The 26,535-nt window shown below is 40.5% G+C and overlaps 1 protein-coding gene across 6 annotated transcripts in view; it reads right to left on the reverse strand.

Moving 5' to 3' along the window:
* The window catches only part of irs1 (insulin receptor substrate 1), a 101,905-nt gene that overhangs the window by 39,118 nt on the left and 36,252 nt on the right, over positions 1-26,535 (reverse strand). The window lies entirely within an intron of this gene.

Consider the following 26,535-nt stretch of genomic DNA (forward strand, 5'->3'; position numbering starts at 1 on the left):
AGAAAACCATGAGGTTGTTCCCTACTGCTGAAATAATGATGAGACAAAGAATGCAGACAATATTTTCACAAACAAGGGAACCTTAATGAAGTTAGATTTAACAGCGAGGCCCTGCCTCCAAGCTGGAACCTCCCAGTTCAAGTACCCCTTGTGGAAAGGGTTCCTAATGTGGCCACTTGTAAATCCCTCCAGTATGTCTATAAACAGCATATCATGCCTCCTGCATTCCTCTTTCCAAGAAGCAATTTCCTTTCAGAATCTAATATATAGCATTCTGATATACACAAGAGTTAAAAGACAATAAATTAAGATAGTGCTTTGCAGAATACAATCTAAATTCAAGCTTTAAAGTGGTTTATATAGAAAATGGGTCAAATTATCATTATGGAACACTTTGAATTGCACTTAAAATAGAAAGGGGAGAAATTGCTCGTAAACTATTAGCTCACGAATAAAAACGAGTACTTATGATGCTGGAGCAATAACTATTATGTTTACGTGTAAAGATCGTGCTCAACTTGAAGAAAGCTGACAGTAAAGTAAGTAACTCGCGAAGACTTGCATCTGTAATGCAATTTACTTGACTTTCAAATAGTAAGGCTGACATTTTTACACGTCATTAACTCGCGGTGTGTATGTTACACATGGTTGACAGCACAATATATAGAAGGATATTTACCAGCCTCCTCACAATGTAAACCTACACTTTGCTGCCATGTTTGTACAAAAACATGACATTACTTGATAGAAGCAAGCAGGATGTACTGAGCCAACTCACCATCTACTGATTGAATTCTGCTGCCTTGTTTTCACCAAAATATGGATTTAGAAAGGAAACTTGTTCCTTAAGAACACAGGTTCACAATATTCTTTGATTGAGTCTTCCTTCCCTGAATCATACCTCACACACCCCTCTTTCTAAGAAACAGCTGCCTTTCAGAATTAATGTCCGCATCAAAACAACTGATACTTCAGCAGTTTTGTCACTTTAGCTGCTTTAATTCTGTTCCCTTGCATTGTTAGGTTTTAAGCCCATTCACAGGATTAGAACTCATTAGCTGACAGATTCTTCAGATCTGTTGCTGCTTTGCTATGATTATTTTATTGGAAGTGCAGAATAAACCTTGTTTATGCCGAAGGAAAACAACTCTTTTGATCAACCGAATTAATTACATTTAAACTGAAAACAATTATGCTTCAAATGTTTATAAATTTTGAAGACGGCAGTGAGGGAACAGACTCAGAATTAAGTCCACCAATAGCAATAATGCAAATTGTTAGCATTTACTGTTAAGTCAGTTAAAGTTGATGTCACCACCACACTCGTTAATCACCTTACTGCAGTGGAAATGATGCCCAGCAATTAAGATGCCTACTGGTCATCAAAAAAGTTACAATTAAACCCTATTTAAAATAAGTGCTGTAATGTGTCAGCATTTGAAATTTTCATTTGCACAGAAGTATGATTTGAAATTCTTCCCAATACTATTTGTGTGCATTTATTGCAAAAGTCAACTTCTGAAAGCGAGCCTGTGCTTATGAACCAAACCATTTTAATTTGCTTTTAAATCTTCTTTCCAATACTGAAGGAGGAAATGATTGCAGATGCTGGAATCTGCACTGAAAATAACAAATGGTGGAGATCACAGCAGGTCAGGCAGCATCCATGGACAGAGAGCAAACTAACAGACTAGATGACTCTTCAGAGCTGACAAAGAGTCATCTAAACTCCAAACAACCACCTGAAGAAGATCACAGAACACCAGGTTATAGTTCAACAAGTTTATTTGCTTCCAGATTTTGTCCATATTTTTAAAAGTTGTCCACGCCAGTCCAACACCAACTCCTCTAAAACCTGAGAAAGAAGCAGCGGTCCAAAAGCTAGTGATTCCAATTAAACCTGTTGGACTATAACCAGGTGTTGTGTGATTTTTAACTATGGAAAATGCTCAGCAGGTCTGGCAGCATCTGTGAAGAGAAATCAGAGTTAACGTTTCAGATCAGGGTCACCGAACTGAAAGTATTAACTCTGATTTCTCTTCATAGATGCTGCAGACCTACTGAGCTTTTCCAGGCACTTCTGTTTTTGTTCCTTTTACCAAGTAGCTGATTACAGAGCTGTTAACCAAAATCAGGTGTTAATATTGATCACATCATTCAGCACTGACATTCAGTGCCTGGGATATCTAACAAATGTGAATGCGTACAGAGTATGCAACTACTTATATAAACATGGTACCCCTTATCTGATCAATCATCAAATCAAACAAATGTGGTCTGCTCTTGAACAGACTGCCAGACTCTGTTCTCAGCTGGTGGTCTCCAAAGAACAGTCTTCATTTCATTCCTTCAAGTGTCGGAGACAAGATAAAAGTAATCATGTGTATCAGGCTGCTGAGCCAACTGTTCCAGCATTAAGGTATACTTCAGAAATAGCATACTTAATGTAATGTGTCTAAAAGTATCTCCAAACTGGAAGAAAACAACATTTTTACCCATTCATATGGTTTTGTAAAATGATTGTCCACTTCATCATGCAAGGTAAAATACATAATGGAAAAAAATCATTTGATGCTAACAGTAATCCAATTTTTTCAGTTTTAATTTGCTTTTAAAGCTACTTTTCAATATGGACCCTTTTAACTGCAGATCATTGTTTTTCAAGAGACTTGTTCTCCAAGGGCTAAGAAACGTTACAGAATGAATAAAGTTAAAAATCACACAGCATCAGGTTAGAGCCCAACAAGTTTATGTGAAAGCACTAGCTTTCAGAATGCTGCTCCACACAGTCACCTGATGAAGGAGCAGCGCTACGAAAGCTAGTGCTTCCAAATAAACCTTTTGGACTATAACCTGGTGTTGTGTGATTTTTAACTTTGTCCACCCCAGTCCAACACCAGCTCCTCCACAGAATGAATAAAAGTATTCATTTTCACTATTACCAAATTGCTGATTGCACAGCTGTTAACCAAAATCAGGTATTAACATTGATCAGGTTATTCATCAATGACAGTCAGTACCTAGGATATCTAGCAAATGCTAATACAAACAGAGTATACGTCTACTTGTATAAGCACCACCTTATCTGATCAATCATCAAATTAAACAACGTGGGCTTGCTCTCTAACAGACTGCCAGACTCTATCCTCAGCTGGCAGTCTCCAAAGAACAGTGTTCATTTCAATCCTTCAAGTGTCAAGTGCAAAATATAGAATCACAGATGATGATAAAACGATGCCATGAATCATTCAATGTGGGACATAATGAATGACTGAAGTTGCTGATGCATATTGGAATTCTGAGCAAGTCCAGACGCAAGAACTTATGTGTAACATCTGATTGCCGGCTTTACCTTATTCATAATTGTTACACAATTCAGAGTCAAAGAATTATACAGCATGGAAACAGACTCTTTAGTTCAACTAGCCCATGTTGACCATGTTTCCCAAACCAAACTAGTCCCGTTTGCCCGCTTTTGGCCCATATCCCTCTAAACCTATCCTATTCATGTATTTATCCAAAATACCTTTTAAACATTGTGACTGTACTTGTACCACCACTTCCTCTGGCAATTCATGCCACGTATTAAGCACAGTGTTTAAAAAAAAATCATCTTTCATGCCCTTTTTAAATCCTTTTCCTCTCTCTCCTTAAAAATATGCTCCTTAGTTTTAAACTCCCCACCCCAGGGAAAAGATCTTCGCTATTCACCTTATCTATGCCTGTCATGATTTTATAAAACTCCGAAAGGTCACCTCTCAGCATCCTACACTCCAGTGAAAGAAGCCCCAGCCAATTCAACCTCTCTTTATAACTCAAACTCCCCATTCCTGGCAACAACCTGGTAAATCTCTTCTGAAGCCTCTCCAGTTTAATAGTATCCTTCCTATCGCAGGGCGACCAGAACTGGACACAGTACTGTACAGGAAACCTCACCCAACATCCTGTACAACCTCAACCTTTCGCCCAACTTCTATATTCAAAGGACTGAGCAATGAAGGCAAGCATGCTGAATGCACTGCCTTCGACAGTAGTGGACTCGCCAACTTTAAGGGCATTTAAATGGTCATTGGATAGACATATGGATGAAAATGGAATAGTGGAGGATAGATAGGCTTCAGATTGGTTCCACAGGTTAGTCCAACATCGAGGGCTGAAGGGCCTGCACTGCACCGTAATGTTTTATGTTCTAAATGCCTATCTAATCACCCTGTCGATCTGTGATGCAGATATCAAAAGAATTATGTATCTGAACCTCAGGTCTCTCTGCCCAACAATTAATTGCATAAGTCTCACAACAGTGGGATCAGATAGCTAAAGCCACCTAGATTCGCACTGCTTGCACAATATTTACCATGGCTTTTTACAAGGATTTAATTAAGGACTCTACATTAACAGCTGTTAACCCTGTTCAAAAGCACAACTTGTAAGTCAGCTGGAGTGTTCATCCCCTCTCACCTTGTCATTGTTCTTACCTCCTGGCAAGTAACGTTCTCTCTGCACTCACCCAACCTCCACCAACAATATTCATGCCCTCCCAGCTTAAATTTGAATCCCCCACCACCACCCTCCAGACAAACATTCAACCTTCATCACTAAGCTGCTACACCCAACTTTCTGGAATCTCCAGTTTGGGTAACATCAGAAGAGTCAGGCATTGTTTGGAACTGGTGAGGGATGGTAAGCTTGGAAATATTCAGGGGGACAGATGGGGTTGGATCTTTAAGGGTTAGGAGAATGGGGGATAAAAAAAAAGGTGTCACTACCAACAGTGGGGTTCAAGGGAGATGGAGTGGCCTTGGTGGGGCTCAGAAAAGGATTGCGAGCTGGGGGAAGTGAAGCCAAGGGTGAACCTTGGCATGGATTGAGGGACAATGGTAAGGTCGGTGGGACTCGAGATAGGAGTTTGAGCCCTGATGGGACTCGTGGGGTAGGTGAGTCTTGACAGGGCTTGGGTTATGAGGTGGGTGAGGTTAAGTCTTGGCAGGACTTGAGGGAGGATGGTGTGCCTTGGTGGGGCTCAATACAGGAACTGGGGGGAGCCTTGGCAGGGCTTGAAGGAGGGGTTAGTTTTGGTGGGCCCTGATGGAAGAGGGAGCATTGTGAGAGGTGAGTATTAATTGTGTCGAGGAGGGGTGAATGTTCTCGGGGCTGAGCATAGTTGGAGGGTGAGGTTGTCCAGTCTTCGTTCAAAACTTGGTACAAAGTGAAAATAAGTTAACAGACTTATTCACGGGTTCAATTAAGCCTTGGATAACTGACCATGTGGAGTTTGCACATTCTTCCCATGTCAGCGTGAGTTTCCTCCAGGTGTTCTGGTTTCTTCCCACAGTCCAAAGCTGTGCAGGTTAGGTGGATTGGCCACACTAAAGTATGGGGACAGGTTTGGGGAGTTGGATGCTCTTCAGAGGGTCAGTGCAGACTCAATAGGCTGATCAGCCTCTTTCTGCACTGTATGGATTTTTGATTTTAAGTTGATGATAAAAACAAAAGGAATATGGTTTCACAAATTACACTCACCACTTGGTCTCTTGATACTGGTCATCCTACATCCCTAACACAGCTGGAAGATCTGAGCCTCAGAATTTCTACTAAAAGACAATGACTGGATCTTGGGATCACTAACAAACATCATCCTGTGAACAAAATAAATTATTCAGACCCAGAAGAAGAAACTATTGTATACCAAGTTCGCTTCAGTCTGTTTTAACAGGCACTGCTCACCAAAGATGAGTGTGATACATTATCTCGGATTTAAAACATCCCATGACAAGTTTTGTGTGAACAACAAACTTGAAGTAAAGTTCTGACAACAATTTAATTCTGATTCTAATTTTATGACTGATTCACAGTTATGTAAAATTTCAACACTCTTAAAAGGTGGAGCCTGCAAACTCTATGGAGACTTACTCAATTTTCTCCAGAATCCCTAAAATGAGGAAGCAAGCATAACAAAGAATCTAAGTGAATTTGTATAACATACCTTTTCATAGTTAACAAATCATGACACCATCAAGGACAAAACAGCTTACACGAGTGGAACCCCATTTACTAATTTCCACATCCTTTCCCTTCATCAACTGATGAGCAGCGACAGAACAGTGTACACTCCCTACAGAATACTGTGCAAGAACCCACCAAGACTGCTTTGACAGCACCGTCCAAATCCATGATCATTACTACCTAGAAGGAGAAGGGCAGCTCATGTATGGGAATATCACATTTGCAAGTTACCTCCAAGCCACGCATCATCTTGACTTTGAATTGCAATGTCATTATTTCATTGTTGCTGAATCAAAATTTGGGAACTCTTCCTAAACGCAGCGTGGGTACATTTACATAGCAAGGACTGCAGCATTTCAGGCAGGTGGTTCATCATCACCAAGGGCATTTAGGGATTGGAAATAAATGCTGGCTTTGCCAGTGATGCCCACATCCCATGAATAAATATAGTAAAAGGACAATGCAAGTGATTGCAATTACTCCAGTGAAACTGCAGCAGTTTGAGCAATATTTCCAGTTGACATCAATCAGCAAGTCAACGTGACCACATCATCATATTAAGATTTCTGCAGATGTCAAGGCAGCCTTGAAGGTTCACTTTGATGCAGTCCCCGGAATACTCTACAATGGTCTGCTCTCACAAATCTTTTTGCAGATTCAAAAAAACTATTCAGAATATGGGACTTTCGTATACTGCCACCTTTAAATGATACAGAAGTATTACATGTATCTCCTCTCCTCAATCATCAGGATGCAAAATTTATAAATAGGGATAGAGGTTATTGCACAATGTCATAACACTCAAAATTCCTGAACCCGAGGATAAAAACTTTCAAAATTCAATCTATTGTGAATGTGAGGCAGAGATTGGAAGTGAAGAGAAAATATGCCTAGTAATTCTACATGGCAATCAACTTTAAACCAAGATCTTTCACCATATGTAGTAATAAAGTAAAAGCAATCTCTTCACAGGGGATCCAATAAGGTGAAGCTACATGTGAATTCACTGTCTATTAACTAGATGTAAACATGTCAAATTTAAATGTATCTCCATCTTTTACCCAAAAAGTATACAGCACAGGAAAATTGACAGAAATAGGCAAGTGGATTTCATTTAATATCAGATGTTATCTTGCATTGATCAGATAAATAAAAAGTCCATAGCATAGACAATTTATCATCTGACACACTGTATTTGTGACAGTGAAGGGTTTATTTCCCAAATGTGCAATGAGGTTACTGAATTAAACTCTAGTGTTGCAGTAAAAAATGTGTCCTTTTTTTTTCAATATGGTATCTACAACACAAACTGTTCTCTTGAAGGACTTCATTTAATAAAAAAGCAATAAAACCTGATTAAGACTACTGCAGATATTAGAAACACAAATTGCCTCCAACTTAATCGAAGGCTAAAATTAGACTACTTCAATTTTCATATTATCAGAGAGTCCCTAAATTACTATACAACTTGTATAAATGCAGAAACATAGAACATTACAGCGCAGTACAGGCCCTTCGGCCCTCGATGTTGCACTGACCTGTCATACCAATCTGAAGCCCATCCCACCTACACTATTCCATGTACGTCCATATGCCTGTCCAATGACGACTTAAATGCACTTAAACTTGGCAAATCTACTACCGTTCAGGCAAAGCATTCCATACCCTTACTACTCTCTGAGTAAAGAAACTACCTCTGACATCTATCTTATACCTATCTCCTCTCACTTTAAAGTTGTGTCCCCTCGTGTTTGCCGTCTCCATACTTGGAAAAAGGCTCTCCCTGTCCACCCCATCCAATCCTCTGATTATCTTGTATGTCTCTATTAAGTCACCTCTCAACCTTCTTCTCTCTAATGAGAACAGCCTCAAGGACCTTAGCCTTTCCTCGTAAGACCTTCCCTCCATACCAGGCAACACCCAAGTAAATCTCCTCTGAACCCTTTCCAAAGCTTCCACATTCTTCTTATAATGCGGTGACCAGAAGTGTACACAATACTCCAAGTGTGGCTGTACCAGAGCTTTGTACAGCTGCAGCATAACCTCCTGGTTCCGGAACTCAATCCCTCTATTAATAAAGGACAAAACACTGTATGCCTTCTTAACAACCCTGTCAATCCAAGTGGCAACGTTCAGGAATCTGTGTACATGGACACCGAGATCTCTCTGCTCATCTGCACTCCCAAGAATCTTACCATTAACCCAGTACTTTGCATTCCGATTACTCCGTCCAAAGTGTGTCACCTCACACTTGTCCACATCAAACTCCATTTGCCACCTTTCAGCCCAGCTCTGCATCCTATCTATGTCTCTTTGCAACCTACTACATCTTTCGTCACTATACACAACTCCACCGACCTCAGTGTCGTCTGCAAATTTACTAACCCACCCCTCTAAGCCCTCATCCAGGTCATTTATAAAAATGACAAACAGCAATGGACCCAACACTGATCCTTGCGGTACGCCGCTAGTAACTGAACACCAAGATGAACATGTATCGTCAACTACAACTTCTGTTTTCTTTCAGCAAGCCAATTACTGATCCAAACTGCTATGTCTCCCATAAGCCCATTCCTCCACATTTTGTATAATAGCCTACTGTGGGGAACCTTATTGAACACCTTGCTGAAATCCATATACACCACATCAACCGATTTGGTCACTTTGTCAAAAAACGCAATGAGATTTGTTAGGCACGACCTACCCTTCACAAAACTGTGCTGTCTGTCCCTGATCAGATTATTCTTTTCTAGATGGTTATAAATCCTATCTCTTATAACCTTTTCCAACACTTTACCAACAACTGAAGTGAGACTCATTGGGTTGTAATTACCAGAGTTGTCTCCACTACCCTTTTTGAACAAGGGAACCACAATTGCTGTCCTCCAGTCCTCAGGCACTATTCCTGTAGATAATGATGATTTGAAGATCAATGCCAAAGGCTCGGCAATCTCTTCCCTTGCTTCCCAGAGGATCCTAGGATAGCTCCCATTCAGCCCAGCGGATTTGTCTATTTTCACACTCTGCAGTATTTCTAATACCTCTTTCTTGTGAACCTCAATCTCTTCTAGTCTAGATGCAAGTATCTCTGAATCTTCCTTGCCAACATTTTCATTTTCTATAGTGAACACTATAGGAGCAACAGTGCAAATGGATTCAATTCTACTTTATCTCATGGCAATCCAGATGATGAAAGACTTCCAGACCCAATCCTGAAAGAGTCAGAGCATATTCAAAATACTAATATAAACCAGCAGACCAGAAAGCAACTGAGAAGTGTACGAGGTAACAAGTGAAGAGATAATCCACGTGAATATGGGAGAACAAACAAGCACATATTTGAGATACATTGCAATATACTTGAAGTAAATGGCGTCATATCAATCCTAAAAAGTTCTCAAATTTGTTTTATAGTGCATTTGTGTCTTTTTTAACTTCAGTACAACGAGCAACTCAAATCCACACCAGAAATGCACTGACAAAGGGTCACTGGACTGAAATGTTAACTGATTTCTCTCCACAGATCTTGCCAGACCTGCTGAGTTTTTCCAGTAATTTCTGTTTTTGTTCCAGAAATGAATGTACTAACCTATACTCAATTATTTCTAAGGATAGCAGAGACCTAAGACAAAAATTAGCCTGAACTCTTTTCATCGCAGTCCAAAGACTCTTCCTGGAATTGGATTTTTATAAGCGGAAGAGTGCACCAGGCCTAGCCATGATGTATAGTGTGGTACAATTGCAGGGACAATCAATACTACAATTCACACAGGAACAGATAGAGTTAACCATCTGTAACAAGTAACAACATTAATACCATAAATATTTTGTGAATGAGAATTAATAATCAGCAATAATGGACAGAAATGTTGAACTTTGATACCATCATGTTGATTATTCTGGAAAATCAGTCATTTGAACAGAAAGCTAGGGGTGGTGATGGGTGGGGTGTAAATCAATGATCTATTAAAACATATATAGAATATGTCCCAGAAAAAAAAAGTACACGTGCTCGCACAAGCGGCTACATGCATGTGTGTCAGCACTGATGTGGGGAGGCATACTGATTTTTTTTAAGTGGATTGGTTGGGCTGTGAGTGTACACACACATACACAATATACATGAGTTGGCCCATGTACATCTCAGTGATTTTCTGGTTCGTGGCACTGCACCAAGTTTTTCAGTAGAACCTCCTGGTCACATTAAAAAGAACCACATGACAAACTGCAAAAGTCAAAAATGTTCATTGTAAAATAAGCATATTCATAATTTAGAAATAATTTTGACTTTACAACACTAATTAATCAATTGAAAAAAGTAATAAACTTTGGAACGTACAGTTAAAAATCTAATGTTACAGGATTGAATTTAGTCAGCACAGATGGAACATAGATTAGTCTTTACGGTGACTTAGAAAGATTTACTTTCCCATGATGTTTGTGAAGATAGAATCTTCTGTTCTTGTGTTTACTGGGTAATTGAGCAGCTTGGTGTCTGGCTGAATGGAGGTGGTGTTTATTTGCATTCCGCCAATGCCACCCCCCAACCCCTACCCCACATGATCAGGACTTGGGGCTAATCTTAGCTCTCCAGCCTGATTTTTGAACCAGAGAAGTTTTTACCAGTTAGTCAATCAGGTTGCTTTTTTTTCCCATTCAGATTTAATAAATTAAAATTTCACCATCTCTCAGGGTGGGAACTGAACCTATGACAGCACAGATTTAACTTGGGTCTCAGATTTACTCATCCAATGACACTACCGCAATGCATCATCTCCCTTCTGCTCACTGCTGCTTCGCATTCTTTAATAGTGGAGAAAGTGCAGACTGCAGATGCTGGAGATCAGAGTCAACGGAATGGTGCTGCATCCGAGGAGCAGGAGAATCAACGTTTTGAGCATATGCCCTTCATCAGGAATGAGGGTGTAGGTGGGGGAGGGGGGGTGCTGAGAGAAAAATGTGAGGGGGTGGTATCTGGGAATGCAAGAGGTGGATGAAGGTGGGGGTGGCGATAATGATAGGTCGAAGTGGAGGGTGGAGTGGATAGGTGTGAAGGAAGATGGACAAGTAGAAAATCAAGAGGGTGGTGCCGAGTTAGAGATTGGATTTGGGATAAGGGAAATGAGGAAACTGCTGAAATCAACATTGATCCTGTATGGTTGGAGGGTCCCAAGATGGAAAATGAGGCGTTCTTCCTCCAGGCATCGGTTGGCTTAGGTTTGGCGGTGGAGGCGGCCCAGGACTTGCATATCCTTGGTGAAGAGGGAGGGGGTGGTAAAGTGTTCAATCACAGTGCAGTGGATTTGATTGATGCTTGTATCCCAGAGATGTTCTCTGAAACATTCCGCAAGTTGATGTCCTGTCTCCCCAATGTAGAGGAGATCACATGGAGAGCATCAGTCACAGTAGATGATGTGTGTGGAGGTACAGGTAAATCTTTGTCGGATGTGGAAGGATCTTTTGAGGCCTTGGACGGAAGTGAGGGGGGGGGGGGGGGGGGGGGAGTGTATGGGTGCAAGGGTCACACTTCCTGTGGTGGCAGGGGAAGCTGCCAGGAGTGGGGTGAGGGCTGGTGGAGGACGTGGATATGACAAGGGAGTCTCGGAGGGAATGGTCTCTGTGGAACACAGATTCTTTAATGATCACTTTTAAAATTAATTTCAGCACTCAATTAAATTATCTTTTTTGTATTGGATATTTTCCCCTCAAGTTTATGTTTACTGTCATGGGAACTAGATTGTTCTCAAATTTGCTCTGCCCCATTTCCCCAAACAAACTAAATATCTGGACCATCCTTTAACCTGACGTAAAAAGGGCTGGACAATGCTATAGACAAACAGCCATGCAGACCACAATTAAATCTCATTTAAACCACATTAACAATATAAAATTGCTCAATTCTAGTCTGAAATCACAATACACAAAACTTCAGTTATCTCAATTTTAGCAAGGAACCCAATATAAAGCTTTCTTCACACAAGTGGATTGCCCAAGTTTAAACTGCATTTTCACATTGGAAGGTGTCAACCCCAATTTCATTACACTAGTTATCGACATGTTGTTTATATCTTGACAGACATGCAATACAAAATACAATGCTGAAATCCATCTAAAGTTATTTGCAGAAGCTTTGTTGAAGATAAAAGATTTTGGCTGTTAAAATTTATTAATTTAACTAGCTCTATTACAATCCTGACAGTTCTCGGTCTGGTAGGTATATCTGATTCACCTACACTAACACAATTCCTAAAGAAACTGCTACTATAGCGTATAGCTAACAGCAAGGTAGCATGCAACATCACTCACCAGTGTTATTCTGTTATGCCAACGTGGTTGTCACCAGCCAATTCCTCTAGTGTGCAAGTGGTTAGAGACATCTGTCTACTTTAGGCAGTCTCAAGAAACTGCATCACTGCATGTTACTGTCTGCATATCCCTGTTGGACAGCAGCGTGAGAGTATATTAGGAGCTGTGAAGTGACAACGTAGTTCTTGCGGATGAATGACATTCCAGTCAGCACTGATGATTCACTAATGTCCTTTAGGGAAGAATCCTGCCTTCCCTACTTGGTCTGGCTGACATGCAACTTCAGACCGCAGCAATGTGATTGACTCTTAACTACCCTCCGGTTGGTCAGGGCCATTTCACTCAGGTGAAGGAATAATAGGGATGGGCGATAAATGCTGGATCAGCCAGGCACAACCACATCCCATATATGAATAATAAAAGTACTATGGATGTTGGAGACTTGAAATAAAAACAAAACGCTGGAGAAACTCAATAGTCTGGCAAAATCTATGGAGTCAGAAATAAAATTAACATTCTGTCTCTGGTATCGAAATTGAAATGCCAAATGCTTTTCTCCACACATGCTGATTGAAGACGAAGTGTTCACTTTGCTACTGTCTGTACAGATGGTATTGGACCTGCTGAGTTTCTCCAGCACTTGGTTGTTAAATCATGCAGCAATAATTATTCCTCCCTTAACTCCAATGAAAAACCTTCCATCAAAAACTCTATGTATTTTATTGTAAAGAAATGAAAAAAAATTATAGGTACGAAAACTGGAACATGTTAGGTCAATAAATCACAAACCTACACTATAACACAAACATCAGCATTTGATTTAATATCCTTAGTTTCACTTATTCTGAATGAGGTGTAGGCGTTACCTCAAATTCTTAAGGATTCAATATTTCAAGTCTCCAATGTCAAGTAGACTGTACAGATTTTGTATAAATAAAAGTATTCAATATTCAACTTTAATCATCTAATTGTTATACCAGAGACCTTTCAAAGACTGAAAATGATTTTAAAAAGAATACTGACCCAAAATGGGTGCTATGATCACGTGCCGACATACTGGGGCAAGTCTAAGGAACCTATATGGAATATACAAAACCAGATGCACTAAATTAACATTTTTTTCAAGACAGATGTTAAATCGGTGAGGTGTTTAGAAATTTAGATCTGGCTTTCCTCTTTAAGTCTCAAATGTATGATTGTTTTTCAATGTGTGAAACTATGACCTGACTGAGGAACATACATAAAGGTTAAAAAATCAACATAGAGCATAACAGCGCAGTACAGGTCCTTCAGCTCTCAATGTTGTGCCAACCTGTGGAACCAATCTGTAACCTATCTAACCTACAGTATTTCATTTTCATCCATATGTCTATCCAAAAACCATTTAAATGCCCTTAAAGTTGGTGAGTCTACTATTGTTGCAGACAGTACGTTCCAAGACCTATCACTCTCTGCATAAAGAACCTGCCTCTGACATCTCTGTTAAATCTTTCACCCCTCAATTTGTAGTTATTCCCCCTCATACACGCTGACGTTATCATCCTAGGAAAAAGACTTTCATTGTCTACCCTATCTAATACTCTGATCATCTTGTATGTCTCTATCAAATCCCCTCTTCACAGCCTTCTTTCCTATGTCCCCTCATGCTAGCCATCATCATCCATGGAAAAAGGCTCTCACTGTCCACCCTATCTAACCCCCTGATTATCTTATATGTGTCAATTAAGTCACCTCTCAACCTTCATCTAACGAAAAAGCCTCATGTCCCTCAGCCTTTCCTCATAAGGCCTTCCCTCTATATCAGGCAACATCCTAGTAAATCTCCTCTGAACCATCTCCAAAGCTTCCACATCCTTCTTATAATGCTGTGACCAGAACTGTACGCAATACTCCAAGTGCGACCGCACCGGTGTTTTGTATAGCTGCAACATGACCTACTGACACCAAAACCTGATCCCTCTACCAATAAAAGCAAACACACCGTATGCCTTCTTAACAACCTTGCCAACCTGGATAGCAACTTTCAGGGATCTATGTACATGGACATAGATCTCTCTGCTCATCTACACTGCCAAGAATCTTACCATTAACCCAGTACTTTGCATTCGTGGCACTCCTATCAAAGTGGATCACCTCACACTTTTCCGCATTAAACTCTATTTGCCACCTCTCAGCCCAGCTCTGCAGCTTATCCATGTCCCTCTGTAACCTACAACATCCTTCAGCACTACCCACAACTCCACTGATCTTAGTGTCAATCGCATATTTACTAACACATCCTTCTACGCCCTCATCCAGGTCATTTATGAAAATGACAAACAGCAGTGGCCCCAAAATAGATCCTTGCAGTACCCCACTCGTAACTGAACTCCAGGAAGAACATTTCCCATCAACCACCACTCCCTATCTTCGTACATCTTGCCAATTTCTGATCCAAACCGCTAAATCGCCCTCAATCCCATGCCTCAGTATTTCGTGCAATAGTCTACTGTGGGGAACCTTATCAAACTCCTTACTGAAATCCACAGTTCAACAGTTTCTCAGCAGCAGTAGAAGTGGATAAAACGTAAGTGGAAAAACTTGGAAGACATTCTGTATTTCTCTCAACCTCAAAAAGCTTGGTGAAAAAGCAACTTGGGACAATAACCATTCACTAAAAACAAAACCTATAAACTTGTCATTGCTCAAGAAATAAGACAAAAGCTATAAAGAGTCAGAATTAGGGTTTAAAGTCTAACATTTCAAGGACTCTCCTCTACTATCGTGCCAGTATCGATACCATACACCCACCTTTTTAAGCTTATTTCCTCTGATTGTTTGTGCTTGCTGTCTGTTTTAGGGTTGGAAATAAAATTCTTTTTTTCACACAAGAAAATGTTTCAATTAGTCTTTTTAATTTTTATCAGGTTAATTAGGTTTTAATTGAAGTGTACAGCTACATGCCTAAATATATTTATTGCGACAGACCAAAAGAGGATTCAATTGAAAGGATCCTAACCTCTTTCCTCATTCAGTTGTTACAATAATTACATTACCACGTTAGGAGACTTGGGAGGCAAAACTATACCTTGGAGATTTTGCTATGGTTAGAAAAAAATGGTGCCTGGGGATATCATGGTAGAGGAGAAAGCGAGGACTGCAGATACTGGAGATCAGAATTGAGAGTGTGTTGCTAGGAAAGCACAGCAGATCAGGCAGCATCCGAGAAGCAGGAGATTGACATTTCAGGCATAAGTCCTTCATCAGGAAGGGGACATAAACAATACCAGTCAGGGAAGCAGTCAATCTATCTTGGTTACTCTATAACAGATGAGGCACATTAATTGGTCTGATCAGTATATTGTTCAAACTTGTATTACGTTTTGAAAATATCTGATAGAAATTTCTCCCTTTGTTGGGCTTGGTAATCATACAACGTTGGATGGCTAAATTAACTTCCAGTTGATGTTTGGTTTAATTTAATGACAACTTGCCAACAGTAACACAACTCAAAGTGCCGACAGACAGTTACTTTTGAAAGCCAGCACTAACTGAACAAAAATACGTGAAAATAGCAAGAAGTGAATTCAGCAAAAAAGAATTAATATACTAATTTTGTCTCTATTTGACTTACAGAAAGGATTATTAAATGAGAGTCACATACACAGAGAAAAACAAATCTGAAAAGCCATTATGAATTATTTCAAGAAACATTGCAGGAGAGTTAAGAGAAAATCAATCACGTAAATATGTTTTAATTGTAAACACTATGCAAGTTGCTAAACATGGAACATGCCAAAAATCTAAATTACAATAATTTCGAGTCAGCATTGTTTTATTTGTGTGTGTAAACAAGAACTAGGTCTGAAGTCCACAATTTAACACTTTATGTTGTTTTACTTTAGTCTTTTAGTTGTCAAATCATTGGTCTATCTGTAAATTAACCAGAAGACGGACGACATTCTGAAGGTGGGCTTCCCACACCCCAAGGGTATATGGTGGAGCCAGCTTACCCTGTTATAAACTTTCAGGTGATGCATCTTTTAATTTGTATTAAGTGAGACTTCCAGGTGGAAGTCAAATTCAAGAGCTGTCAGACAACTACGTGCTGGAGTTCTGTACAGCAGGAACAACAGGATTTATGTCCCTTGTTGGTAATACAGGTTGGCCAAGAAAGTGGTCTTCAGCAATGGACCCAATTAGATTCTGGGAGTCTGATGGGAATTAGTTCTGTTCAAAAACCATAACTTAAATTCCTACCTTACTCTACTAATACTCAAGTTTTTTGGTAACTGATAAAGTCTGTCAACATGACAAAGTAAGTAGATTTCAAAGAATCACAGAGGATCATTTGGGGTCTCCCACAATCCAAAGCAACATAAATGCAAAATTAGTTAATCCAAAACAAATCAATTTTCTAGAAAATGTCACAGCTGTTTGCCTGACACACGTAATTTTATGAAATTAACCTTTGTCCAGTGCTCCTCAGTAAGATTCTACAGCTTAAAACTGTCAAGCCCACTACGACATTTTCAGTCAAGATAAGCTGACCCAAGAGTTATGTGAGATATTTTCTAATTAACCGAATCAGAGATGCTATCATATCTCCAGAGAGTTGGGAGATGGATCCTACAACAGCCCATCCAAGAATGTGTTACACTACATATCTGTTAGAGTGTCCTGTGACAGTATTAGATGCATCAACATTATCAGCACTAGCTTTCCTCGCATGGAGAAATAGTTAGGACTTTATTTCAGTAATAAAGTTTAGAAACAAAATTAAAGTTAAAAAAATAGTTAATGAGGAGTTCACTGGAGGACTGCATTTTTGAAAAATTTCAAGTTGAATGTATAAAGCATAGAACATAGAACATAGAAAGATACAGCGCAGTACAGGCCCTTCGGCCCTCGATGTTGCGCCGACCGAATCCTACCTAACCTACACTAGCCCAATAACTTCCAAATGCCTATCCAATGCCCGCTTAAATGACCATAAAGAAGGAGAGTTCACCACTGCTACTGGCAGGGCATTCCATGAACTCACAACCCGCTGTGTAAAGAATCTACCCCTAACATCTGTCCTATACCTACCACCCCTTAATTTAAAGCTGTGTCCCCTAGTAACACCTGACTCCATTAGCGGTAAAAGGTTCTCAGTGTCGACCCTATCTAAACCCCTAATCATTTTATACACCTCTATCAAATCTCCCCTAAACCTTCTCTTCTCCAATGAGAACAGCCCCAAGTGCCTCAGCCTTTCCTCATAAGATTTTCCTACCATTCCAGGCAACATCCTGGTAAACCTCCTCTGCACTCGTTCCAATGCCTCCACATCCTTCCTATAGTATGGCGACCAAAACTGCACACAATACTCCAGATGAGGCCGCACCAGAGTCTTATACAGTTGCAACATGACCTCAGGACTCCAGAACTCAATTCCTCTACCAATAAAGCCCAGTACACCATATGCCTTCCTCACAGCACTATTTACCTGGGTGGCAACTTTCAGAGATCTGTGTACATGGACACCAAGATCCCTCTGCTCATCCACACTACCAAGTAGCCTACCATTAGCCCAGTAATCCATCTTCTTGTTACTCCTACCAAAGTGAATGACTTCACACTTAGCTACATTGAATTCCATTTGCCACATTTCTGCCCAGCTCTGCAACTTATCTATATCCCGCTGTAACCTACCACTTCCTTCCTCACTATCCACAACTCCACCGACTTTTGTGTCATCCGCAAACTTGCTTACCCAGCTTTCAAGCCCTTCCTCTAGATCATTTATAAAGATAACAAAAAGCAATGGTCCCAAAACAGATCCTTGTGGTACACCGCTAGTAACTGCACTCCAAGATGAACATAATCCATCAACTACTACCCTCTGTCTCCTTCCAGCCAGCCAATTCCTAATCCAAACCTCTAATGTATCCTCAATGCCATACCTCCGTAGTTTTAGCATTAGCCTACCATGGGGAACCTTATCGAACGCCTTACTAAAATCCATATACACAACATCTACTGCTTTACCCTCGTCCACTTCCTTAGTCACCTTCTCAAAGAACTTGGAGGCATTTTTCTGCAATAAGTCTGTACAATGGCCTTAATTTGCATGCATACCATACTCTACCCTGCAATTGCCAACATTCCACCTCCAATCTTTATCCCCCTTGTCCCTATTTGGCACAGAAACATATACCATCAGATTTATCAATATGGTAGAAGAATAATAAGACTTCCAAAAACAGGTACATGGAAGAACTTGCATAGATTATGGCATGGTTATCAATAAAACATTTCATCCACTGGAGGTACGGGTGAACGATTGTTAACTATGTCAAGTTCAGTGGATATTAAATGTGCCCATGAAAAAAAACTGACAAAATTATCAGGTCCCTCTTCAACATACCACACTTTTTTTCTTTAAGCCTATGTTGTATGGACTCTTGAATTTTTTAAGGCAGTTTTGTATTCTGTTGTGCAATTGATATTAAATTGATAATTTATAAACTTGACTCAAATGTTTATCATCCACAAAGTAACTTACCAGCAGCTTCTCCTTTTCAGTATCTATCCTCAAACTGAATATTAGTACACCTGTAGTTTCCACTCTGAGCTATTTGCCACTTCAGAGAACTGAATCATAAGCTAAACTATAGAATTAACTCGTGCACACGTACCACTTTAAATTTCCTAATCTTCAGAAAAGACAAACAGCTGAAGTAGAAATGGGTCTTGTTTGGTTATATTAGAACAAAGGAAAACAGTGCAAAGGTTGTCTGGATTTAATAGATATATTCAAAGGCAGCTACATTTGGCACAATTAATTTTTATGTTTCTCTGTAAAAGGGTGATTAACAGCATCACCAATAAAATCTTTTTACATTACAGAAAATCTTTTTTGCTTTTAAAGAAGAGGGAAGTAGAGAAGTTGCAAACTTCAAGGCTTATTACTGCAACAAGGGAAACCCCAAAAGATCTGGGCGGCACGGTGGCACAGTGGTTAGCACTGCTGCCTCACAGCGCCTGTAGACCTGGGTTCAATTCCCGACTCAGGCGACTGACTGTGTGGAGTTTGCACGTTCTCCCCGTGTCTGCGTGGGTTTCCTCCGGGTGCTCCGGTTTCCTCCCACAGTCCAAAGATGTGCGGGTCAGGTGAATTGGCCAAGCTAAATTGCCCGTAGTGTTAGGTAAGGGGTAAATGTAGGGGTATGGGTGGGTTGCGCTTCGGCGGGTCAGTGTGGACTTGTTGGGCCGAAGGGCCTGTTTCCACACTGTAAGTCTAATCTAATCTAATCTAATCTTTTTTTCTGATTGCTGGTGGCAGTGCCAGAAGGAAAACCACCTGAATAGCTGGGAAAGTATTGAAAGACTACACAAAAAAAATGAATATAAATAAAAATGATGGCTTGAATTTACTTCATAGAATCTTAGAACTGCGTTCCAACTCTGATCGTGTTGCACTTCACTCACTGCTATAAATTTGGGATCAGTTTATCATAAGCAGAAGGTTCAATAAACAGTAGTGCTAAGTTAGACTTCATGCTGTGTCAGACAGAAGGGTCAGATACAGCAAGCAACCACTACATGGTGCATGAATTGAATGAGTGCTGAAATAATGTTACACCATCTCCTCATCACTGGGTTATTTGCAGTGAAAGATCATGAAAACAGAGACATTAAAATTGGCAGGAACCAAAAAAAAACAAACATACCAATAGCGATAAGATTGTTTTTCCAAAAAGTACGAGATGCTATATAGAAAATTTCACGATTCAACACCAAAAATTATACGTTTATTTATTGCAGCAAATAGTTCAACAAACAGCAACAAACTATCAACTTAAAGCAAAAATAATATTGGGGCATGTAATTGAACTTATATATTCACAGATAATTATATCAACAAGCTATTTTTAAACAAAGTTTCAATTTGACAGGTTAAAATTCAGGGGCATGGACATGTTGAAGTAAATTTTCAACTTACTGTCAACACCAGCTAAGATTGAACTGTGGTACCAGCCTGATGAAGTAGATATGTGCATCGAAACCGAAATAGCATGCTATCGGCAGAGCTAAACAATCTGTGGGGACTCACTGCCATTTCACCAATGTCACTAGACAAGCAATCCAGAACATTTGCAGAATATTCTGGGAACATGGATTTAAATCCCACCAAGGCAAATGGTGAAATTTCAATTCAGTTAAAAAAAAACTTTGAATTAAAAAGCTCACTTAAAGGTGAATATGTAACCACTGCTGATTGTTGTGAAAAGCCCATCTAGTTCATTTCATTTAGGGAAAGAACTGTGTAATCCTTACCCGGCCTGATGATGAAGGAGCGTCGCTCCGAAAGCTAGTGTGCTTCCAATTAAACCTGTTGGACTATAACCTGGTATTGTGTGATTTTTAACTTTGTACACCCCAGTCCAACACCGGCATCTCCAAATCATTACCCGGCCTGGCCTACTTGTGACCCCAGACACACAACCATATTGTGCCATTGGGGATCAGCAATAAATGCAGCAAAGTCCTCATCGCCTAAAACAAGCAAAACAAACTTCAGAGCTAAGCTCTGTGGTCGTACCACATGTACTCCTGAAAGGTGATTGTGGTTGCTTTAGAAACATGGCAACTCTGAACAATGATGAAACATACAGTTGTGCAGACACTCCAGCTTCATCTGAAGTGATCTTCCAGCAGAACAGCTGAATGGATGGTACACCTCGGCCTGTTCCTGAGATCTCCACCACCATAAATGCCAGTCTTCAACCATTGCTATTCACACCACATGCTGTCAAGAAGCAGTTAAGCACACTGGACATAACAAAGAATTGTAGGGCCTGACAGCTGTAACGCTGAGGACTCGTGCTCCATGTCTCTAGTAACCATGCCTTCAGCCATGTGACGCCAGCAGAGCTATGACAATGTCATCTATCCAACAATGTAGAAAACTGCTCAACTCTGTCCTGTCAGGGTTCAAAATACATAGGAACAGTGGGCAAAAGCTGCAAAGCTGGGAAAATTCAATCAAGGGAACAACCAACCAGAGAAAGAGTGCCCCGCAGGTAGAACTGAATGAATCAGTAAAGAGCTGCACACTCCTTAAAGCAGTGGTGGATTCTTTCTGCAGTTGCTGTGGATAGGATCACAGTGCTACAAAGGGGAAAGAGGGACTGCAAAAAGGTGTGACTCATTTTAAACCTTTCAACAAAGGAATACTCAGCCAGCTGAGAACTAGGAAAACAAAAGACACAGTGTTGATGAATTTTCGCCAATTAAATGTGGTGGAGGCTACAGTTTAAAGGCAGCAAAAATACAGCTATGCAATTCAAGAAGATTGCTTACCATCACTTTCCCAAGGACAATTAGGGACAGCAATAAATTCCAGTGTTGCCAGTAACACCCACATTACTTGAACAAACCAATACATAAAAGCAAACATATTTACAATAACTTTTCAATTTACAATTTCTTTCTGGCCATAATTAAAGCAAAAGGCAATGTTTAGTGGATGTGCTCTAAACAAGCCATACCTCCACATTACAGCCATAGGGGTGTAAACAGTGGTTGTTAAGATTATAGAAATGGCGTTTGGTTTTAGTCTTAACCAAGGGGGCATTACCAGTATGCATGAGGTCTTCTGGAAAAAAAATGCATCATGAAATATTTTACGCAGTTATTATACACTCGCTGCTTGATGAGAATAGTTTCTGCTGTCAGGAAACTATGAAGAACATGAATTTGAAACAAAGATATTTTATGGCCATAACTACAAGCAGATTTTAAACCAATTCATGTCTTCTATAACTGACTTTCCACTACAGAACTGGATCAGTATGGAGTGTCAACTTTAAAGTATGCCACATAGACTACAATTACAAAGTAAAGACAAATGCTTTGATGCAAACAAAATACTTATAACTTAGAGTACAAACCTAAGAAGTAGTCTAATAACCTCCATTTTCTCCCTTAAAACTGAACAAATCTGAGAGGTCTGCAGAAATATTAAAACGTAAAAGATTGGTTCAAAAAATATTTATTCTTACCTCGGTTTATTGTGCCCTTATGACATCTCAAGGTGCTTCAAATTAGGTTAAACAGAAATGGCTACTCAGAGGGCCATGTAACATCTCTTCCCTCAAGTATTTACAACAATGTTGAGGACAGTGCAGAAGTAAATGAGAGCATGTTAAGTAGTAACCTGCAGTGCCGGTATTCAAAGTACTAGGGCAGGCAAAAGCACGGCAGAAAGCAGAGGAAGTCCGGGTTAAACTGCATTTATTTCCATGTAAGATTTAAGGTAAATGAACTCAGGGCATGGATGGGTACACAGGACTGAGTTATTACAGCTAATATAGAAACATGGTTGAGGGAGGGCCAGGACTGACAGCTCAACGCTCCAGAGTGCAGGTGCTATAAGGAAAGAGAGAAAGCCAGTCAAGGCAGCGGGGGAGGGGGGAGCGGGGAGGGGGGGGAAGAGAGAGAAAAACATAGAAACAGTCCTGAGAGAGAACATTCTTGAGGCTTCATTCACTGTCTCTATATGGATAGAACTGAGAAATAAAAAGGGGGTGATCACTTTATTAGCAAATATATAAGGAAATCATTGACAGCTGCAAGCTTTATGGGGTTGTAATAGTCAGAGATTTTAACTTTTCTAATATCAACTGGGACTGCCATGGTATTGAGTGAGGGCTTAAATGGAGAGAAATTTGTTCAGTGTTTCAGGAAGCATTTCTAGTACTATATGTAGATGACTCTACTAGAAGGGCAAAAGTTGACTTCCTCTCGGGAGATAATGCAGGGCGAGGGACGGAAGTGTTGGACAGGGGGCGGGCACTTTGCAACCAGTGACAATTCCTATACTTTTAAAATAACTATGGAAAAGAACAGATCTGACCCACAAATTAAAGCACTCAATTGAGGCAAGGCTAATTTTGATGGTCTTACACAGGAACTTTCAAAAGTTGATTGGAGGAGGCTGCTTGCAGACAAAGAAATGTCTGGTAGGTGGGAGGCTTTCAAAACTGAGTTAATGAGGGTTCAGGGCTAACGTGTTCCTGTTAGAGTGAAGGGAAAGGTTGGCAGGAGTAGGGAACCCTGGATGCCTAGAGTTATGGAGGCTCTGGTCAACAAACAGAAGGAGGCACAGGACATTTATTGGCAGCTGGGATCAAGTGAACTCCTTGAGGAGTATAGAGTATGTCAGAGTACACCATAAGAGAGAAATCAGGAGGGCTAAAAGGGGACATGAGATGGCTTTGGCAGATGACGTAAAGAAGAATCCAAAGGACTCTACAAGTATATGAAGGGCAAAAGAGTAATTAGGGAGAGAATAGGGCCCCTTAACGATGAACATGGTCGTCTATGTGCAGAGCCACAAGAGATGCGCGAGATCCTAAATGAATATTTCTTTGTCAGTATTTACTGTTGAGAAAGGCATGGATGCAAGGAAACTTGGGGAAATAAATAACAATGACTTCAGGAAAGTCCATGTTACAGAAGAGGAGCTGCTGGAAATCATAAAATACATTAAGGTAGGTAAATCCCCAGGATCAGATCAAAGTGGATCCCAGGACTTTGTAGGAGGTGAGTGCAGAAATTGAAGAGCCCCGAGCAGAAATATTAGTATTATCAACAGCCATAGGGGAATTGCCCAAAGACTAAAGGGTGGCTAACATTATACCATTATGTAAAAATGGCTGCAGGGAAATGTCTGCGAACTACAGACAGGTAAGCCTAACGTCTGTGATGCATAAGTTGTTACAGGGGATTCTGACAGACAGGATCTACAGGTATTTGGAGAGGCAAGGACTCATTTGGGATAGTCAGCATGGCTTTGCGTGTGGGAATTAGGTCTCTCAAATCTGATTGAGTTTTTTGAAAGGGTGACCAAGAAAGTAGATGAAGGCAGTGCAGCAACCTTTTACATGGATTATAGTAAAGCCTTTGACAAGATACTGCAAGGTGGATTGTTGAGTAAGATTAACCATCATGGCATGCAGGGAAAGCTGGCAAATTGGATACAAAATTGGCTTAATGGTAGTAAAGAGAGTGGCTTTTCAAACTAGAGGCCTGTGAGCAGCGGTGTGCCACAGGGATCAGTGCTGCGTCCAGTGTTATTCATCATTTATATAAATGATTTTATAGTCAACACAGTTTTGTGTGGGGTAGACCATGTCTTACTAACTTGATTGAATGTTTCAAGGTGGTGATAAAGGTGATTGATGAGGGTAGAGCAGTGAATATTGTCTACATGGATTTTAGTTAAGCTTTTGGCATGGTAGCCTCATTCAGAAGATTAAGATGCATGGAATCCATGGTGACTTGGCCACGTGGATTCAGAATTGACTTGCCCATAGAAAGTAGAGGATGCTTTTCTGGCTGGAAGTCTATAACTAGTGGTGTTCCGCAGGGACGTGTACCGCTGCTTGTGACAAGATATAAAAAAGATGGGTGGGTTATTAAGTTTGCAGACTGCACAAAGATCAGTGAAATTGTGGATAGTGCAGCAGGCTGTCAAAAGATACAGCAAGGTATAGATCAGTTGCAGATGTGGGCAGCGAAATGGCAGATAGAGTCTAATCCATGTAAGTGTGAGGTGCTGCACTTTAGATCAAATGTTGAGGAAAAGTATACAGTTAATGGCAGGACCCTGAACAGCATTGATATACAGAGGGATCTTGAGGTTCAGGATACTGCCTGGATTAGAGAGTATGAAGTATAACAAGAGGAGAGGAAAACTTGGGTTATTTTCTCCAGATGTGCAGAGGCCGAGGGGAGACTTGATAGAAGTCTATATAATTATGAGATGTATACAGTCAGAATTGTTTTTCTCTGATTTGTAATGTCACATACTCAGGAGCATGCATTTAAGGTGAGAAGGGCAAGTGTTTTTTCACAGAGTGTAGGAGTCTGGAACATGCTGCCAGAAACGGTAGTGGAGGGAGACACGATTACGGGCGTTTAAGGACCTTTTAGATAAGCACACAAATTGGCAAGGAATAGAGGGATATGAACCAAGGGCAGGTAAAAGGTCTTCCTTTAATTTTACGTTATGTTTGGCATAACATTGTTGGCTGAAGGGCCCGTTCTGTACAGTTCTATGTTCTATGATTTGAATGAGAATTTAAGAGGTATGGTTAGTAATTTTGCAGATGACACCAAGATTGGTGGTATAGTGGAAGTGAAGATAATTATCTGGGAAGACAGCGAGATCTTGATCAACTGAGCCAGTGGGCTGAAGAAGGCAGATCTCGAGTTTAATTTAGATACATGCAAGGTGTTGCGTCTTGGTAGGTCAAACCAGGGCAGGACTTACACAGTCAATGACAGGGCCCTGGGGAGTCATAGAGATGTACAGCATGGAAACAGACCCTTCGGTCCAACTCGTCCATGCCAACCAGATATCCTAAATTAATCTAGTCCCATTCGTATTACAAAACATAGAGATCTTGGGTACAGGTTCATAGCCCTTGAAAGTGGAGTCACAGGTAGACAGGATGGTGAAGGTGGGATTCGGCATGATTGCTTTAATTGGTCACAGCATGCATTGTAAGAGTCAAGACATCTTGTTACAGTTGTACAAGCCACATTTGGAGTACTGCATGCAGTTCTGGTTGACCTGCTACAGAAACAGTATTACACTAAACTAGGCTGGTACATGCTTTCCTGGAGTGTAGGAGACTGAGGGGTGACCTTGGAGGTATACAAAATCATATAAGCAAAAGCGAGGACTGCAGACACTGGGAAACCAGAGTTTAGTTCACAGTGGTGCTGGAAAAGCACAGCAGGTCAGGAGCATCCGAGAAGCAGGAAAATCGACATTTCGGGCAAAAGCACTTTATCAGGTTCCTGATGAAGGGCTTTTGCCTGAAACGTCAATATTCCTGCCCCTCGGATGCTGCCTGACTTGCTGTGCTTTTCCAGCACCACTCTAATCTAAACTATACAAAATCATATCACAAACATAGATAATGTAAATAGCCAACAGCTTTTCCCAATGGTAGGAGAGGCTAAAACTAGAGGACATATGTTCCGGGGGGGAGAAGAGACACAACACAGTCCAGAGGGGCAATTTTTCACACAGAGAGTGGTGAGTGTCTGGAACAGACTATCAGAGGTAGTGGTGGAGGCAAGTTTTTTTAAATCAGTTAAGAAACATTTGGGCAGATACATATTTGGGATAGGGATGGAGGGATATGGACCAACCACAGACAAATGAGACTACATTCATTGTGA

Source organism: Hemiscyllium ocellatum, chromosome 13 (genome assembly GCF_020745735.1).
Source record: "Hemiscyllium ocellatum isolate sHemOce1 chromosome 13, sHemOce1.pat.X.cur, whole genome shotgun sequence".
Classification (NCBI taxonomy): Eukaryota; Metazoa; Chordata; class Chondrichthyes; order Orectolobiformes; family Hemiscylliidae; genus Hemiscyllium; species Hemiscyllium ocellatum.